A 21,284-nucleotide genomic window follows, 5' to 3' on the forward strand; every position below is an offset into this window, starting at 1 on the left:
CAAAATAAGTTGCACAAGTACATTTTTGCAAAATAAGTACTGCACATGCTTAAAGTAGTCTGAGCAGGTGCTACAATAGGATAAGAGTGTTAAAACTCTCTGTAGAAATCTGGCATTATGTCCTGTATGCAGTGAAGGTTGTGAGTGCAATGGGGAATTGCCTACAGTCTACCACTGTACTAAACGGAATAACAACTAAGTACACTATCAAACTATTAGTGATGCTGTTAATATTTTGAATTAACATGTAGTATGCTGTCTGGTCTGGATCAAACACATGTTTTGGTCACATGTGCAAGTTCAGTATCAGAGTCATTACATGAATAAAATTTTGTAAAATTATTGAAAGTGGGCATGGCCTGTAAGGCTGGGTAGGCAGATGTCCTCTAGCTTCTGAGCACTGGTGTTCCACAGTGCTGTGTGTTAAGTCCGTTGCTCTTTTCGCTGTTCATTGACGACTGTGTGCTGCACAATTATATACCATTAAGACCCAATGTATAGTTATTTTACATATCTATAATATTATTATAATTACTGTATTATTACACGTATCTAGCTATTCCCATTCTTAAGCTTATTATTATTATTGTGGTGAAAAAACCCTTAATGAAATACCTATGTGAGGATTATGAGTAAAAGAGTTTTATTTTTGTCTTCAGAGAAGGATCGCATGGTGGCTCGGTGGGTAGCACCACTGCCAAACAGCAACAAGGTCCTGGGTTTGATTCCCAGATGGAGTGGTCTGGGTCCTTTCTGTGTGTAGTTTGCATGTTCCCCCTGTGTCTGTGTGGGTTTTCGGGAGCTCCAGTTCCCTCCCACAGTCCAAAGACATGAAGTCAGGGATACAATCAGAGATACAAATTTGCCCTTAGTGTAAATGAGTGTGTTTGCTCTGTGATGGGGTGTTTCCTAACTTTCACCCAGAGTATTGTACCTGAATAGGATAAAGCAGTGGTAATAAATTAATTAATAAATTATTAATAAATGAATTAATAAATAAATTATTTAAAAGTATCCAAACATTTAAAAAAATTTACAATTTCTATAAATGTTACGCAGGTAAGATTAGCAGAGCGGGCATAATTAATATAAATTATTGTTTATATTAATTATGGTTGAAATGTAATGGCTTTATACATTTAACATTAACACACATATAGCAGGCTAGTTAGCTTACCAACCAGCTAGTTCACAGGTATAAATGTGACATTTCATTGGAATGGACATTGAAGTTTTTTCATCATTTGTATGTCACCTAACACCCTTATGTCACCTAACACATGGTATGGGTCACCTGCATATGTGTGAAGATACCATTTTCAAAACCTTTGGTATTAAAGGTCAATGCAGAAAGATTCACTAGTTGGTGTAAGAAGCACAAAAGCTGGACCACTGAACAATACAAAAAAGCACTGTGCACAGGTTTTTGTTCGAAGATAGCTTAAAGATGCTTTAAGCCCACAATCTCTACTACTGAGTGTTGACAATGGTTAAGTAACTGGTATATTACAGTCAACAAATAAGAAACACTTTACATGTGAAATGAGTGAAATGAAGTAAAGAGCCTTCTATGACCTCATCAGTTACCAAATTTAATTGAACCTTTATGAAAGATTCTGCAGACAGACTTTAAAGTTTCTTTTAATAGAGTCAATTCAATATCACTACCCATGCTAATATTAGAAAAAGAGCACAACAGTCAGTAAATTTGAATATAACAGATAACATTTTTGGGTAGATATGAGAAAGACAAGGCATGGGAGTGGGGAAAGACAAACAGGCAGTGACATATATGGTGTTGAGGCATCAGGGAAAAGTGCCTTCAAGACTAACCTATTTATTGTCCTGATACAGTTGATTTGATTTGATTTGCAGCTTGCAATGCAGCAGCTGTGCAACACCTACCAACCAACAGGCAGAATGAGAAATAATAAAAATCTAGGAATCTTAAATTAAGCCACATAAACCCACTGCATTGTATCTTCACCTTCAGCATCACCTAGTAAAAAAGATCAGATGATAGCTGTCCATTAAGTCTTTGTCCTCTAGCCATTTTTCTATTGTTCCCTCCTCTTGTCTCACTTATCATTTTACACCAACATGCTTTATGTAATCTACTTTATTCCCATCAGAGAGTTAGTGTCCTTTACAGGCTTGTCACTGAGTCTATAACTTAACATTTTATCTGGCATTTCCACTTTGCATTCAGAGCAGTGCTACATCATTCCACTGCCCTATTCAATTTTGAAGAGGTTGCTTTTTTCAGCAGTGTCGCCACTGATATATTCAGAGCTCCATTTGGGATGAAGCCATTGTTCAGCAGAGGGGAAAAGAACATTTGCAGTGCTGATTATAAAACCTGCAACACCACAAGGGACAACTGAAAAAGACAAATGTGTCTGCCAAATGTGTTCAGATGTCTGAAAGAATATATACACTAGATGTAAATGTCTTTCAATTATGTATAGCAAAAAAGAAGTTGTTCTTAGTGAATATTAGCATCTGTTTTTTTCTGTTTCACCTGGGAAAACCTTACCCAATACAGTGGTACCTTCTAACTCAATGTCCCCTAAACTCAAAATCTTTGAAACTCAACACCCTTCGTCGAGACATTTGTACCATTAAACTCAACGTTTCCCTTAAACTCAGCGTGTTCAGTTTCTTTAAAGAAAAATATTATTTAATGTGCGTATATGACACGAATCTGCATTTGTGTGGAGTAACAGTCAAATCCACTCTGAAAGCATCTACATGTATCTGTGTTTAGCTGTATTTTTCTCCTGTTTCACTTTTAAACTTGTGTTACAGCTCATGGTTCTGAGAAATGGTAAGAATCAGCTTTTTTCGAGAGAGAGTCTAAAACGCTTATCCTTTAAAAGCAGCGCAAAAGCTAATGTGCCGTTTCTCATGTTATTGCGCCTTTACTGAATGGAATACGATATTCCAAGATCAAGCATCTCCACGATTAAGATGAATAAGGAAACAATTAAGAAATAAAGGTAAAGTACAGGTTTTTATGCCGATCCCTGCTCTGACCGAGGAGATCGAAGCTAACCCACTCCCCCTCCGACATGTGGGCAGCAAGCCGTATGCATCTTATCACCCACACATTGACAAGTGTTGTGCCACCTAGCGTTGTGTACGGAGAGACACACCCTAAGAGCACTCTTTCCTCATCTCTGTGTAGGCACCTCTAATCAGACAGCAGAGGTCGTAATTGCACCAGTCTGACAGAGAGAGACCCATATCCACCTTAGTCCCACCCATCTGAACAACAGGCCAATCGTTGTTCATGTGGCCGCTCCGCCTCAGCTGGCAAGGCAGAGCTGAGATTCGATACGATTCGAACCAGTTGCAGCGTGTGTTTTTACCGCTGCGCCACCTGAGCGGCAATAGTGGTCAATTGTCATTGCTAGCTCAATATTTGAAGTTTGCCAGAGAGCATATGGATGATCCAGAAGAGGACTGGGAGAATATCATGTGGTCAGATGAAACCAAAATGGAACTTTTTGGTAAAAACTCAACTCGTCGTGTTTGGAGGAAGAAGAAGAACCCAAGAACACCATACCTACTGTGAAGCATGGGGGTGGAAACATCATGCTTTGGGGCTGTTTTTCTGCAAAGGGGACAGAACGACTGATCCGTGTTAAGGGAAGAATGAACGGGGCAATGTATCGTGAGATTTTAAGCCAAAACCTCCTTCCATCAGTGAGAGCATTGAAGATGAAACGTGGCTGGGTCTTCCAACATGACAATGATCCCAAACACACCGCTCGGGCAATTGACCAAATACTTATTTTCCACCATAATTTACAAATAAATTCTTTAAAAATCCTACAATGTGATTTTCTGGATTTTTTTTTCTCATTTTGTCTCTCATAGTTGAAGTGTACCTATGATAAAAATTACAGACCTCTCTCATCTTTCTAAGTAGAAGAACCTGCACAATCAGTGGCTGACTAAATACTTTTTGTATATACAGTGTATCACAAAAGTGAGTACACCCCTCACATTTCTGCAGATATTTAAGTATATCTTTTCATGGGACAACACTGACAAAATGACACTTTGACACAATGAAAAGTAGTCTGTGTGCAGCTTATATAACAGTGTAAATTTATTCTTCCCTCAAAATAACTCAATATACAGCCATTAATGTCTAAACCACCGGCAACAAAAGTGAGTACACCCCTAAGAGACTACACCCCTAAATGTCCAAATTGAGCACTGCTTGTCATTTTCCCTCCAAAATGTCATGTGACTCGTTAGTGTTACTAGGTCTCAGGTGTGCATAGGGAGCAGGTGTGTTCAATTTAGTAGTACAGCTCTCACACTCTCTCATACTGGTCACTGAAAGTTCCAACATGGCACCTCATGGCAAAGAACTCTCTGAGGATCTTGCGCTACATGAAGATGGCCAAGACTACAAGAAGATTGCCAACACCCTGAAACTGAGCTGCAGCACAGTGGCCAAGATCATCCAGCGTTTTAAAAGAGCAGGGTCCACTCAGAACAGACCTCGCGTTGGTCGTCCAAAGAAGCTGAGTGCACGTGCTCAGCGTCACATCCAACTGCTGTCTTTGAAAGATAGGCGCAGGAGTGCTGTCAGCATTGCTGCAGAGATTGAAAAGGTGGGGGGTCAGCCTGTCAGTGCTCAGACCATACGCCGCACACTACATCAAATTGGTCTGCATGGCAAGGAAGCCTCTTCTGAGGTCTCTACACAAGAAAGCCCGCAAACAGTTTGCTGAAGACATGTCAACAAAGGACATGGATTACTGGAACCATGTCCTATGGTCTGATGAGACCAAGATTAATTTGTTTGGTTCAGATGGTCTCAAGCATGTGTGGCGGCAATCAGGTGAGGAGTACAAAGATAAGTGTGTCATGCCTACAGTCAAGCATGGTGGTGGGAATGCCATGGTCTGGGGCTGCATGAGTGCAGCAGGTGTTGGGGAGTTACATTTCATTGAGGGACACATGAACTCCAATATGTACTGTGAAATACTGAAGCAGAGCATGATCCCCTCCCTCCGGAAACTGGGTCGCAGGGCAGTGTTCCAGCATGATAATGACCCCAAACACACCTCTAAGATGACCACTGCTTTATTGAAGAGGCTGAGGGTAAAGGTGATGGACTGGCCAAGCATGTCTTCAGACCTAAACCCAACAGAACATCTTTGGGGCATCTTCAAGCGGAAGGTGGAGGAGCGCAAAGTCTCGAATATCCGCCAGCTCCGTGATGTCGTCATGGAGGAGTGGAAAAGCATTCCAGTGGCAACCTGTGAAGCTCTGGTAAACTCCATGCCCAGGAGAGTTAAGGCAGTTCTGGGAAATAATGGTGGCCACACAAAATATTGACACTTCAGGAACTTTCACTAAGGGGTGTACTCACTTTTGTTGCCGGTGGTTTAGACATTAATGGCTGTATATTGAGTTATTTTGAGGGAAGAATAAATTTACACTGTTATATAAGCTGCACACAGACTACTTTTCATTGTGTCAAAGTGTCTTTTTGTCAGTGTTGTCCCATGAAAAGATATACTTAAATATCTGCAGAAATGTGAGGGGTGTACTCACTTTTGTGATACACTGTATATATATACACTCCTGATCAAAATCTTAAGACCAGTTAAAAAATTGCAAGAATTTGCATTTTGCACTATTGGATCTTAAGAAGGTTCCAAGTAGAGCTTCACAATGCTAAAAGAAGAAATGGGTGCAAGAGACAAAAACTTTTAAGCAGCCAATTTATTGAAAACTGCATTTACACTCAAACATGCTTTTTTCAGCTGATCAAAAGTTTAAGACCACAGCCTTTAAAAGCCAAAATGTGCACGGAAATTTGGATTCCATGTCATTTTCTGTCAAGTATTTACACTGTCAAGACCTCCTGATGGCAAAAGCAAAAAAGCTCACTGACTTTGAACGTGGTAGGATTGTTGAGCTTCATAAGCAAGGCCTCTCACAACGTGCCATCGCTGCTGAGATTGGATGCAGTAAGACAGTCATTTTGCATTTATTAAAAGACCCTTTGGGTTATGGAACAAAAAAGTCAAGTGGTAGACCCAAAAACATTTCACCAGCGCTGAGCCGCAGGATCCGATTGGCTGTCCGTCAAGACACGGGACAATCCTCGACCCAAATTAAGGCCATTACTGGTGCTGACTGCAGCTCAATAATCATCAGACGGCATCTGCGAGGGAAGGGCTTCAGAAACAAAAAACGTCTTCAAAGGCCACGTCTTCTTCAACGCCACAAAATTGCCCGTTTGGACTTTGCAAGGGAGCACCAAAGATGGGACATTGAAAGGTGGAAGAAAGTTTTATTCTCTGATGAGAAAAATGTTTACCTTGACGGTCCTGATGGCTTCCAACATTACTGGCATGACAAGGAGATCCCACCTGAGATGTTTTCTACGCGGCACAGTGGGGGGGGGGCGCCATCATGATTTGGGGTGCTTTTTCCTTCAATGGAACAATGGAGCTGCAGGTTGTGCAGGGGCATCAAACAGCAGCTGGCTTTGTGGAGATGTTGCAGCGGGCATCCCTCATGACTGAGGGCCCTCGTCTGTGTGGTAACGACTGGGTTTTTCAACAGGACAATGCTGTAGTTCACAATGCCCGCCTGACAAAGGACTTCTTCCAAGAGAATAACGTCACTCTTTTGGACCATCCTGCATGTTCCCCTGATCTAAATCTGAATGAGAACATTTGGGGATGGATGGCAAGGGAAGTTTACAAAAATGGACATCAGTTCCAGACAGTGGATGCCCTTTGTGAAGCAACGTTCCCACTAGCCTCCTGAAAACACTTGCATCAAGCATGCCTAAACGATTGTTTGAAGTGATCAACAAGAATGGTGGACCTACTCATTACTGAGTCCTTTTTTTGACACTTTGATTTCTGTTTTGAGGGGGTTTTCGGGTTTTTTTGAGCTATGGTCTTAAACTTTTGATCAGCTGATGAACAGCCTATTTCAGTTAAATTGTTGTTTTCAATAAATTGCCTGCTCAAAAGTTTTTGTCTCTTGCGCCCATTTCTTCTTTTAGCATTGTGAAGCTCTACTTAGAACCTTCTTAAGATCCAGTAGTGCAAAATGCAAATTCTTGCAATTTTTTAACTGGTCTTAAGATTTTGATCAGGAGTGTATATATATATATATATATATATATATATATATATATATATATATATATATATATATAATAATCAACCTATCATGTAATGTACACACAAGATTTAACTGTTAGCTGCAGCTATGCATAACTGTTTGGCTACAAAGTAATTGCTATTATGGTAGCAAAACATTAGCTGTCAATTTTAGCCTTTTAATGAGTGTTTTCAAACACAAATGTAGCAAAATAATGTGTTGATTGTAGATTTGTAAACCGGTGCTGCTATTAAATTAACAGTACAAATTGTAAATTTTTATTAAGTCAAGTCAATTTTATTTGTATAGCGCTTTTACGTTTACATGTTCGGCATTTAGCAGACGCTCTTATCCAGAGCGATGTACAGAAGTGCTTCCATAGTGAACATTACCTTACTCTAGTTTAAGTTTTTACAGTGGACATTGTCTCAAAACAACTTTAAAAAATCCAGAACCAAACTATAGGGGCAGTTTTAGCCTAGTGGTTAAAGTACTGGACTAGTAAGCATAAGGTTCAAACCCCACCACTACCAGGTTGCCACTGTTAGGCCCTTGAGCAAGGCCCTTAACCCTTAGTTGCTTAGACTGTATACTGTAAGTCGCTTTGGATAAAAAACAGCTGCTAAATGCCAAAAATGTAAATGTAAAATGTAGTTGATGAAAAGTTAGGCCATGTTGGAAAAAGAGTTTACAGATATCCCAAGTCTCCCGGAAGTTCCTGGAGTCTCCCGCATATACAGTGTATCACAAAAGTGAGTACACCCCTCACATTTCTGCAGATATTTAAGTATATCTTTTCATGGGACAACACTGACAAAAAGACACTTTGACACAATGAAAAGTAGTCTGTGTGCAGCTTATATAACAGTGTAAATTTATTCTTCCCTCAAAATAACTCAATATACAGCCATTAATGTCTAAACCACCGGCAACAAAAGTGAGTACACCCCTTAGTGAAAGTTCCTGAAGTGTCAATATTTTGTGTGGCCACCATTATTTCCCAGAACTGCCTTAACTCTCCTGGGCATGGAGTTTACCAGAGCTTCACAGGTTGCCACTGGAATGCTTTTCCACTCCTCCATGACGACATCACGGAGCTGGCGGATATTCGAGACTTTGCGCTCCTCCACCTTCCGCTTGAGGATGCCCCAAAGATGTTCTATTGGGTTTAGGTCTGGAGACATGCTTGGCCAGTCCATCACCTTTACCCTCAGCCTCTTCAATAAAGCAGTGGTCGTCTTAGAGGTGTGTTTGGGGTCATTATCATGCTGGAACACTGCCCTGCGACCCAGTTTCCGGAGGGAGGGGATCATGCTCTGCTTCAGTATTTCACAGTACATATTGGAGTTCATGTGTCCCTCAATTAAATGTAACTCCCCAACACCTGCTGCACTCATGCAGCCCCAGACCATGGCATTTCCACCACCATGCTTGACTGTAGGCATGACACACTTATCTTTGTACTCCTCACCTGATTGCCGCCACACATGCTTGAGACCATCTGAACCAAACAAATTAATCTTGGTCTCATCAGACCATAGGACATGGTTCCAGTAATCCATGTCCTTTGTTGACATGTCTTCAGCAAACTGTTTGCGGGCTTTCTTGTGTAGAGACTTCAGAAGAGGCTTCCTTCTGGGGTGACAGCCATGCAGACCAATTTGATGTAGTGTGCGGCGTATGGTCTGAGCACTGACAGGCTGAACCCTCACCTTTTCAATCTCTGCAGCAATGCTGACAGCACTCCTGCGCCTATCTTTCAAAGACAGCAGTTGGATGTGACGCTGAGCACGTGCACTCAGCTTCTTTGGACGACCAACGCGAGGTCTGTTCTGAGTGGACCCTGCTCTTTTAAAACGCTGGATGATCTTGGCCACTGTGCTGCAGCTCAGTTTCAGGGTGTTGGCAATCTTCTTGTAGCCTTGGCCATCTTCATGTAGCGCAACAATTCGTCTTTTAAGATCCTCAGAGAGTTCTTTGCCATGAGGTGCCATGTTGGAACTTTCAGTGACCAGTATGAGAGAGTGGGAGAGCTGTACTACTAAATTGAACACACCTGCTCCCTATGCACACCTGAGACCTAGTAACACTAACGAGTCACATGACATTTTGGAGGGAAAATGACAAGCAGTGCTCAATTTGGACATTTAGGGGTGTAGTCTCTTAGGGGTGTACTCACTTTTGTTGCCGGTGGTTTAGACATTAATGGCTGTATATTGAGTTATTTTGAGGGAAGAATAAATTTACACTGTTATATAAGCTGCACACAGACTACTTTTCATTGTGTCAAAGTGTCATTTTGTCAGTGTTATTCCATGAAAAGATATACTTAAATATCTGCAGAAATGTGAGGGGTGTACTCACTTCTGTGATACACTGTACATAGCGGCTCCCTGATGCCCGCAAGTCAGATAAAATCTCCCGGAATCTAGAACGAGCGACCAAGAGCGACACAAACGCGCACGCAGGTGACACAGACTTTATTCCTAATCGCGTATTAAATCCGTTATCTGATATATAATCTAGTGCACTATGTAGGGAACATAAATCCGTTATCTGATATACAATTTAGTGCACTATGTAGGGAACATAATTAATTATGTAATACTCTATCTAGTGCACTACGTAAGGAACACAAATCATCATCTAGTTATACTTTCTAGTGCACTATGTAGTGAACATAAATCCGTGATCTAATATACAATCTAGTGCACTGTGTAGGGAACATAAACCAATTGTCTAATTCACTATCTAGTGCACTATGTAGCGAACATAAATCCGTTATCTGATATACAATTTAGTGCACTATGTAGGGAACCTAAATCTGTTAACTAATACGCTACCTAAAGCATTATAAGTAAGAAACATAAGTCTATTATCTAGTACACTATCTAGTGCACTAAGTAAGGAACATAAATTATTTTCTAATATACAGTCTAGTGCACTATGTAGGAAACATAAATCTATTATCTTTCACAATATCTAGTGCACTATGTAGTACACATGTAGTACAGTAATGTGTTTGTGACGCGAACAGTTAGCTTAGCATCTCCTAAAAGTTCTGTTATCACCCATATTCTTTGGTGTGTGCGAGAGGTTTTTTTTTTTTTTTTTTTGGGGGGGTTGGGGGATCGGGGTCGAGGTCGGGGGTACCTCCCTGAAATGAGTTTTTGCAACTTGGGATGTCTGAGTTTACGTCACAACTCGGCCAGTTCGTGTTGCATCGTTTAGCTTTGGACTTTAGAGGGTGTTCATGTGATGCCTCCTGGTGGGAAACTCCAGTCAGCTATTTGGATGTTATTGAAATGTGGAAAAAAATGAAGTACCTTGAGAAAATCCACATGGACAGAACACTTTAGGAACCCGGATCGTTATACACTTGTGAGCAAGTAATGCCTAGTTCACACTACACGATTTTTGCCCTCCCGAGTGCAGGAGATTCAGTCGTATAGTGTGAACTGTACAGCGACCTGACGACTTGGAAATTCGTGTAGTGTGAACTTGGCATTACAGAAAGTATTGTGAATGGTGAACTGCTTGAAATAGTCCAGCACAAAAATAATAATTTTTCACCGGTGGTCCTTTTGCGGTATTTAAAGCACTGGTTATGTGTATATGAAGTGAAAGTCTAAGTAACTGCATTTTAAGCTCCTTTCACTAATGTGTTTCTCTGTAAATACACGACGTGCGAGAGGCTGAATTGCTTTTGACAGACGAACGGCGCCATCTAGGGGGTTTTCTTCCATACATGTAGTGAACATAAAATTGAAAAAATATAAAACTGTTTTTGGCGCAGTTAAATATAGCAAGAGCACATTCCAGAGACAAGTCACGAGTCTACACAAAACATATATTGGAAATATAGCGTAGAAATAAACAAATAATATTTAAGTTCAGATAAAAAACAAGTCAAGTCAAGTCAACTTTATTTATATAGCGCTTTTTACAATATACATTGTCTCAAAGCAACTTTACAAAATCCAGGACCAACAGATACAAAAACCCCTGTTGAGCAAGCCGAGATTACAACAAACAACAGATTAGCGACTGTATTTCGCTGTTTTACTTAGTGTCTTTACTTTCCTAGGTACCGGTTAAAAGCTTAAACTGATGTTTTGTTTTCATTGCAAACAAACGGGCAAACAGACGGGCAAAAAGAAATTAATTGTTGGGTGGTAGGCCATACTTTTCATAAGTTTTCAAAAGTGGTTCCTTAGCAGAGACCATTGTAAGCTTTAAAAGGTCACATGCAACGTGATTGCACTGCTTTCTTCCAAACTCCATCAGCTAGGCCCTATGGCTACATATTCATGCAGAGGTGTCTCGTCTCTTAATGCAAGTGTTGCTTGTGCTAGGTTGAAGTAGAATCACTGTTGGGGGTGATGTGGAGCACTCTTTGTGTTTCCATTATTTTTTCCCCCAGATTGACATCCTGGGCGAAGGCCAGTATTTGTAGTGCATTCAATCTTTCTTCTTTTAAGGTGCTTGTAGCTCCTGCTGAGATGCATTCATTCCATTTATCCTGATGCACCTGCCTGAATCTTTTTGCAGACTCTGCTAGGTTTTGGTTTCCACCAATTATGGCATTTGATTCTACAATACTGCAATTTTTAAAGTAAATGACCCAGTTTGAGTGCCAGTGGTGGAATGTGGTATGAGTTTTTCTGTTCATTGTATGCACAAACAGCTTTTACAGCTGATAAAACATGTGGAAAGTTGGCAGGGACAACAAAGTTTTCCATCCCTATCAGTGGGGTCTTCTTTCTTGCTTTATGGAGAAGTCTGGCAACTTCCCTTATTTTGCCAGATATAGTTTACGCTGATCTAATTCTATTTGCCTAAATAAAGGTTCAACTTTTTGCAACATGCATCTGTCATTCTTCACAATAAGAGATACTTCATCACAGGTCATGCAAAAAAGGGTGTCCTTTAAGCCTTTATTCAAGTCATCATGACCTACCTTTGTTGAAAAAGCACAGAGGGAATGTACTTGCCTTCTACCCGCTCCAGGACCTTGGTCATCAGTTAGAATCATTCTTTGGAATTTCCAGAGTGCATACTTGCCTTTACAACATCAGCTTCCTGTTTTTAAATGGTGACTGAAGGTCTTGAAATTTATGTTTATATGTTTAGTTTGTTTTGTTCCACACTACTAAGTTACAATTTTGTATAGATTACAGTGTTTAAAATACATTTCAGTGGAGTTTGAAAGCAGAAGGGGGGCTTGACAATATTCTTATCTACAAAAGGGGGGTGCTGCACAAATGGTTTGGAAACCACTGGTTTAACAACTGCTTTGATGTAGGGCAAAGTGTCATCTATGGGTGGGTTTGTAGCCATCTGCAAGAACCAGGGCATCATCAAAACCCCTGCCTGTCCAGGTGAAGCCCACATGCACCACCACTTTCAGCCAAAGCAGGGGTCTTACATAAACATCAATCTGGTACAACAGAGCCTATCTGACCTGGGGCATCATCAAAACCCCCGTCTGACCAGGTGGAGCCCGCATACACTGCCACCACCAGCCGGACCATGTCAATCTGGGGCCGTGGAAACTCCCATCATCCCAGGTGGAGCCCACATGCACCACATCAGGCATCAGCCTGAGCTTCTCTGGCAGTTAATTAAGAACAGGTGGCATTTCAATTAGGCACAATTCAATACAACGATAGGAGGATTTTATTATTATGATAAAATTGGCATTTACGATTGGGGACATGAGTGTTAGTCCTATTTGGTTATTTATTTATTTTTTTTCCCCCTTTTTCTCCCACTTTAGCACATCCAATTTCTGCCCGTCAATCATCTTCTCACTAATGCTGGTCCCTGCTCCTGATTGGGGAGGACGAGGCTGCTCCACGCCCCCTCCGACACGTGCACAGCAATCGAACATCTTATCACCTACACTTGACGAGTGCAGTGCAGTACAGCGCTGTGTACAGAGAGCCACACCCTTTACCGCACTCCTTTCCCATCTCCGTGCAGGCGCCACCAACTAGCCAGCAGAGGTCATAATCGCACTAGTCTGAGAGAGAGTCCCCATCCGGCTTAATCCCGCCCCTATCTGAACAACAGGCCAATCGTTGTTCATGTGGCTGCTCACCCTCAGCAGGCAGGTAGAGCCAAGATTCGATACGATGTATTCGAGATCTCAGCTCTGGTGAACAGTGTGTGTTTTTACCGCTGTGCCACCTGAGCGGCGTTAGTCCTATTTGTAAAGAGGCATACACACATACACACACACAGGCACACACAACTGTGTTAAAAAAAAAAAGGTCAGAAATATGAAATATGTGTGGTCTGTATTTTTTATTTTAGATGACTGGACTATATTAAACATTGAACAATAAAAACTTGGAATAAATATAACAATGTTAAAAAAATATCAATTAAAAGTGCAAAAGCTGTACCTACCTCTCATTTTAAATAATTCACTGTTGCACTTACTACTACAGCATTTACAAAATAATAATAATAATTAAAAAAAGAGTCCTAACAAGACTCATTTGAACTAAAATAATCTAATGGAAAGTGTCTAAAGCATGCAGTTCTTTAACATGGCTGAAGGACTAAAACTAGTTCTAGCCCAGCTGGCCACTCACATAACTACAACATTAAGTCCACTTGTTTAACACATTCAAAATGCACATGCAGTTTGTTTCGGGGCAAACTGAATGTTTGCATAGGCTGTTGACTATAGAAAAAATTAGTGATTCTAAAAGTATTGCTTTAGAGAAGTTTTCTTTTCATTGCTAGCAAGCATGGGTGTTGAAGCCAGAAACTGAGATCTATTTAATATATTATACTCTTTACAAAATAAAAGTGTTCCATGAAAATCTGATAAAAAACAAAGGTTGGAAAAAATATTTTCATAAAAATAGTAGCTCACAAGTTGTACACTCCAAGCTAAACTCAGTATTAAATATTAATACAATGAGAAAAAAGACTTAACAGACTCAGTCTTATTATTCTGAAAACTATTTTTTGCTTTATCATATTAAACAATCTTTTAATCGTAATGCATATATAATGCATTTAACATTTTAATATAACTTAATAAATAAAACAACTTAAAAAGAGATTTGACTCTAAATATTTAACAACGCAAACTTGTTTCTGTGCCACCAAACACACACACACACAGCGAGAGAGAGAGAGAACATGAAACACTAGGATCTAAATATGATATTTCACCACTATAACAATTTAGAACTAACCATTACAAAACTCCCTCCTATTACAAAATGAAAATGTATATAGTCTTTTTTCTCTCCTGTCTCTCATTTAAAGTTCTAATACAACAGCTATGGGTGGCTTGCTGTTACTTATTCAACACTTTGTTTAATCATTCACAGTCTAGCCTGGAATGAATATGTAAACTTCTGGGCCAACAACTAAAAGTCAGGTATTCTAATGTATATGATGAGATGTGTGGAATGTAAACCCTATAAAAAAATCACCCGAAGATAAAAAATCTGCTGTGGACCACACCCAGATCTAAGTACATTTCAAAAGAGAAATTTTAATTATGGAAGCTGAAAAAGAAATCAAAAACATTTATGAACATCTGGATATTCATTAGTTTACAAGACAGACTTTTTAAAAAATGAAGAAAATTCAGCACTGTTGATACTCTCCCTAAGAATGCGCAGCCTGGAAAATTCACATCAAGAGCAATGTGTACAATGCTGAAGGAGGTGAAAATAAACACAAGTGTAAAAGCAAATATTTCTGGGAAAACTTGTGGTACACAGACAAGACAGAGTTTTGGATTTTTGGAAGATGAAAGACACCCCACACCAACACAAAAGCCCAACTGTAAACCATAAAGAAGGTCATCATAGCTACTTTGTTGCCTCAGAGCCTGCACTGCTTGCATTTAATGGGGGAACAATTAACTGAAAATTTTACTTGAAATCCTAGTTATTTTAAGGGGTTTACAAATTGTTTGCCCTGACTGTTATTTTCTGTCAGCCCATTGCCTATGTTGTGTTTTCAGTTCAGATGATAATTAGCAAATAGAAACTTTTAATCCAAAGTAGACCTACACCACAAGAAAATAAATTCAATTTTTAACTGTACTTTTTTTAACCACTGCTTTATTCTTCTCAGAGTCACGGTGGGTCAGGTTTTCCTAGAATCACTTGATGCAGTATGCAGTAACATATTCCGGACATGACGCCAATCCATCGCGGGGCCTCAGCTATACCCACCTTAGACATAGCCAATCATGTCTGTATGTTGATGCCCGACCACCTGATAGAACTGGTGGGGATACTGGTGAGGAACCTGATAATTCTAGTCATAAAGTTTACAAAAATAGAAACTATTAACTGTAGCTTTTATTTAAATTTGAAAGTATTATGGCCCATGTAGAAAAAAAGTAAAACATAAAAATGTTCTGGTTTTTTTTTCTGTTTGCGGAAGAAGAGGGTACAAATCCTGACCTGTCCCCAATAGAGAATGTGTGGAGAATTTTGAAACGAAAAATGCGACAACGATGACCCCGTACTGTTACACAGTGTTTGCGGGAAGAACGGAAAATAAGACCTGAAACACTAAATCACTTGGTATCCTCAGTGCCACAACGTATTTTAAGTGTGGAGAAAAGGAATGGCAACATTAAAAAGTGGTAAATGCTTTACTGTCCCAACTTGTTTTTGGAATGGGTTGCGGGCCTGAAATGCAGGAATGGATGTTTATTAATAAATGAAATGAAGTTGACCAGACAAAACATGAAATATCTCAGGTTCATCCTATCTGCAGTGAAATAAAAGTCAAACTAAATGTAAATGTAAGTAAATGTTTTTTATTACAGTATTTGCATTTTCCATGCTGTCCCAACGTTTTCTGATTTGGGGTTGTACATGTGTTACAATTAAACTTTTTATATGCATTTTACAGCATCATTTTTAATGCTTTTTTAAAATAATGTATGTACATTTTAATGCATTGAATACTTTTTTAAAAATGTTTCTATTTTATTGTATTTTTAAATGCACTTTATATTCATTTTTACACTTATATTTACGTTTTTACACATATTCTTTACAGTATATTGGTTGTATTGTATTGTAATATTAAATACATTATATTGTATTTTAACATGTACTTTTTTGTAAATAGCTATTTAAGAAGGCCTACATTTAAATCCATTATGTGCTATAATTATTTTAGATTTGAGATGTTCCACTAGATATTGAAGATTTAAATTTTTAAACGTTTATTCTAGTTTTTACTATTTATAAAGCTGAAAATGTCTCATTATAGCTAAAGACAATCTAAGTAATGTCTCCCTGGAAGAAGTTTGAGTAAAGTTGGACCGTCCAGTAGAAGCCATGTTGTTACTGATTCTGGCTTCACTGTACTTGCTGCAGGGGTCGAACGAGCCGAACTTCCAAAAGAAAAAAACTGTACAGGATAAAGTAGCCCCGTCCTAACGCCGTTTGGAAGCGAACGACCGGACTCTATAGTGCTCGCCTAAAACTTTTCTCATGTAGTTATCGGGTTAGTATGTGGGTAGTATGGATTATAGAATTGTTATTTGAGTGTAAGAGATTATGCGGATTGAGTAAAGTTGGAGCAAAACAGCCGCTGTTGCTGTTAGCGTTGTTGCCGTGTTAATATGGAGAGAAGAGCTAAAAGTGGAGTACTATTGCTGCTGCTGAGGAGAATCCAGCCACTAAACACCACTGCAGTCCTGCACCGTTACTCTTCACCAATACTCTAACAAAAAACACAAGGTAATGTCTAAACTTCAGGTAAAAGAGTTATAAACCACAGTACAACTTGTAGCCTAACTTTCGTCAACTTTAAAGGCGCAGCGATAGAAGACATAACGGATTTAGCGCGTTTTGTTTTGGTCCAGGCCTCGGTTTTACAGCTGCTATTTGCGGGTGGAAAATTGTAGTTTTAGACAGTTTAAATGTACGCTTTATTTTCGAGTTGTTTTAGTTTGGACACAATTAATGTTTGGTGACTTGTTGGATATATTGTTTATTTACACAGAAACGTTAACATAACCGAGAGAATGTGTTTCCCCGTCGCTCGCTTTCAAAGTTATTGAGCAATTTTAGTGTTTCGTGTGTTTGATTCATCGTTGCTGCGTCTCCTCAGTATTGTTGTTCCTTCGAGTTGCATTTATTTTAAATGGGTTTGCATACATAATATTTCTACAAATAACTATTAAAGTTGTATTGTTTACCACCGCTGAGGGTATTTCTGCATTACTGAATAGAACAACCATAAATCAATAACTACTATCGTAAACTTTGCCATTATTTGTATCCTAAAACACAGTATACACAGTGTCATTCTAACTGAGGTGTAAAACTTCAGCTTCATCAGGTAGGGAATATTGTGTTAAGTCAGATGTGTCAGTCTTGAACAGATTTGTGTTTTCAATCTTCTGCACACCAGGCCTGGGTAATCCCACTAAATGGTCATTTTAAATACAATAAGTTTTGGTTGTGTTTGGTTTACATGAACAGATTTTATCCAGAACAGCACAGTTTGGTTTTACAGACTTTATTAATCTGTTCTTGCTTAAAAAACTTAACAAAATACTATATACTGCAATGTACCTTTTATAAATTTTTATTGCTGATTCTGGTCATTTTGTACAGCCCAAATAGCCAATTAATGATTTTGTTGGCTAATTTGTATCCTTGTTTTGTGGTGAGTGAAACCAATACATTAAACCCCTTAGTACATTCCCATATCTTAAATAACATTATTTGTTTGTTAGCAGGCCTGATAGAACTAATTCTGATCTTGGTCAGTTCCAGTCTTGGTTGATTTTGACCATGCATCTTTAACATGTTCTTTGGATCTTCATAAGGTTCAATAAATTACAGGTTTATCCCATGATGGGTTTACACTGCCACCCAGTGACTGAAAATGAATTCTGGATTTCTTTAACTAAGGCAAAAGGCTTTACCTTGCTGTGCTCCGAGTTCTGCTTTAGACTTTTTAAAAAAAGGCATGATCTGATATTGCGTATGAGTACTAGACAATACTAGACAAAGATCATGCACATTATCACGGGACAGTAATTATTTTCCTGCTGAACAACTGTGAGATTTGCATAAATTGTGTTTTATTGAGCTGATATATTTGATATATTTTCTCTACCTGGACACTGTTACAATGATGGCAATTTTGAGAAATATTATTCGTTGACCAAATAACTAAATTAATCAATTAAATCGTGTCCTACCTGTGGTTGTAATATACCATTAGATTGTTGTAATGTGGTTGCAGACATCCACAAGCTAGGAGTTAGTAGTCATGTCCCTCTACTTTGACGGGCAGTTTGGGGCAAGAGGTGCTATGGGGTGCAGTAGCATGTTGATCTTTCAAACTTTCCCAGTTGATCACCTGTGCCTTGTATCTCTCTGCACTGCCTAGTTTGACCAGCAGGGGAAAGAGGCTCAGTCGCATTTGATTTGTCAATTTCTTTTGACGGATAGTCAACAGTGCCTCATACGCGTTAAGCTGCTTCAGGTGAAAGGTTTCCTATTTATCGCAGTGTCTCTCAGTCTTCTTTGCCAGGGTGGAACAATACTGTAATTAAAAAGCCACTAACAAAAAGGGGACAGTGACAAATTTGTTGGTGGCTAAATTAATAAAAACAAGTACAGTAAAAAACACACAAGAAAACATCCACAACCCACAACAGAGAAAGTAGATAGAAAAGGGATAGTGCAAAAATAAGCACTGGATGTCAACGATACGACATGCTGCTCTGGCCGGCCATGACAAGATCATTTCAGGGAAAAAAAAACACAGGGAACAATACACTGGTGGAACTATTGTCACAGCAATTCATGCTCCCCTGCACATAACAGTGGCTTTACAGGCGAATTCAGTTTCAGAAAAGGGATGTCACCTTGCCTCTTGGGCAATTAGCTTTCCCAGGGTGGTTCCAACACTGTTGGATGTTGCAACACTGTGTCGAGTACCCAGGAATCAATAGCATGCTGACAACTCTAATTAACGGAAGACCAGACTAGGCCGAGCAGTCAGGCACCACAGCCTTGGAGAAATCCAAGTGTGCCAATGAAGGAGCTGTAAGAAGACTGAGAGACGCTGTGAGATATAGCAGAGCTTTTACCTGGAGCAGCTTAACGCGTATGAGGCACTGTTGACTATCAGTCAAAAGAGATTGACAAATCAAATGCAACTGAGCCTAAACTAGGCTCTTAATGCCTAGTTTACACTACATGATTTTTGCCCTGATTTTTGCCTCGACTAGTTGCCACTAGATGTGCCGGCTGGAGGAAACTCAGCGTTCTCTCGGGGCTCAAAACTCGGCTTTCAGTCGCTATGTGTGCACTATTTAATGACTCGAACCGAGCGGCAGAAAAATATCTAGCTTGTTAAATATATGGACCGATCGGCGACTTAAAATCCTGTAGTGTGAAAGACATTGCGAGTGCTATGTCGAACTACATCCAATGAGAACACAAGATACAGGGTGAGGGGAAACTCTGGGGAGGAGTTTAAAAACGTGGGACAGAGGCATAAAATAGTTTCTATCAGAATTCATCAGCACACACACAAGCTTTACAGTATTTTGTGATCTTATCGTTCACGCCAAACCATAATACCCACGCTGCATTGCAAAATATTTATTTACCTCCAACTCACTACAGAACAGACAATCCCTGCTGGTGGCGTAGCCCAATCCACACGGATTCATTAATTTTTCATACTTGCTTTAATGCTGCACATCAGAGCACAAACAACTTTGTTTGCTCGCTTATTGTTGACGTGAATATTTGGACATGATATCATATGATATTAAACCCCCCATCCCTTCTTGCGTGTGTTTTTCGTGACAAAACAGAGTTTGGGAGACCAGATAGACTCATCTGCGATTCCTCCTGATGGTAGATTGTGTAGTGTGTAATCCCATATCGCCGATCAGTCGTGTAGTGTGAAATCCACAACGACTTAAAAGACTTCCAATTGCAAGAGATCCAGTTGTGTAGTGTTAACTGTACAGCGATCTTGGAAAGAAGTGTAATGTGAACTTGGCATAACATGAACCAACTTATGAGTGTCTGCCACCACATTACAGTTGTTCAATGACATCATTGGAAATCTGTTGTTTGTACTTTTTATTTGTATTTGTACTTCGTATTTTCAGTTAAATGACAGAGAATTAACAAGTTACAGATTCTTGTTGTTATTGCATTTTACAACATGCCCCAATTTTAACAAAAAATTGTTAAAGGTTAGAAGTTAGTAGAGGTTAGTTTAAGGTTTGTGGTTCATTATAAATGGACTCTGACCAGGCGGGTATAAAGAGTATATAATGAACCTTGGCAATAACAGACTATACTAATCCATCAATGGGCGATTTTCACGATTAATTCGGTTAATTCGCATGAACGTTTTCACCCGATGTTAGAATGTGACAATCGCGATTGTTTACATACTTTATATTTTAATTAAAATACCAACATGTCACGAGTCAGAAACTGAGCAGACGCTCGCGGATTATAAATCAGGGAAAGTTTAATATAAAAAGGGCGAAAACTGTACAAAATCAGGTAGAGTCCAAAACCAGTGAAAACCAAGACAGTAAACGGAAGACAACAAGGATTATACACGGTAACGGTTAGATTCAGTAATAAGGAGCGCAAACACGATCGGCAAAACGAGACACAAACAGAAGAGTTTAATTAAGATTCACTGAATCAAACACCGCTGAACTGAATCAAAACACGGAGCCGATGAGCGCGATCAGGATTGGCTGGAAAGTAACGAATTACGTTTACTCGCGTTACTGTAATTAAGTAATTTTTTTGCGTACTTGTACTTTTTAAAGTAGATTTTACAACCTGTATTTTTACTTTTACTTAAGTAAGTTTTGTACTAAGAATTGTAATTTGCTACATTTTAAATCACATCCGTTACTGAGTAAAAAAATCGCGTCTGGGAAACTGCTGCAGTGAATTCTGCGATAGGGAGTCGGATCTTTTGTTTCGGTTCCTTTTAAAGAGCCGTATGTATGTAACGACTCCCAAATGCGAATCGGTTCCCTCTATTTTGGCTTAAAGGGCCGTTCAATAGAATCGAATCATTCTACGACACATAATAGTGGTTAATACAGTTTGAAAGTT

At 39.4% G+C, this 21,284-nt stretch overlaps 1 protein-coding gene across 2 annotated transcripts in view; it reads left to right on the forward strand.

Annotated features, from left to right (window-relative positions):
- Nucleotides 1–16,820: 16,820 nt before the first annotated feature.
- The window catches only part of pskh1 (protein serine kinase H1), a 40,829-nt gene continuing 36,365 nt past the window's right edge, over nucleotides 16,821–21,284 (forward strand). For both annotated transcript variants that reach the window (XM_063004120.1, XM_063004119.1), the window contains exon 1: nucleotides 16,821–16,895. The gene's annotated coding sequence lies outside the window, so the exon portion shown is untranslated. The remainder of the gene's footprint in view (nucleotides 16,896–21,284) is intronic.

The sequence above is a fragment of the Trichomycterus rosablanca genome, chromosome 11, assembly GCF_030014385.1.
Source record: "Trichomycterus rosablanca isolate fTriRos1 chromosome 11, fTriRos1.hap1, whole genome shotgun sequence".
NCBI lineage: Eukaryota > Metazoa > Chordata > Actinopteri > Siluriformes > Trichomycteridae > Trichomycterus > Trichomycterus rosablanca.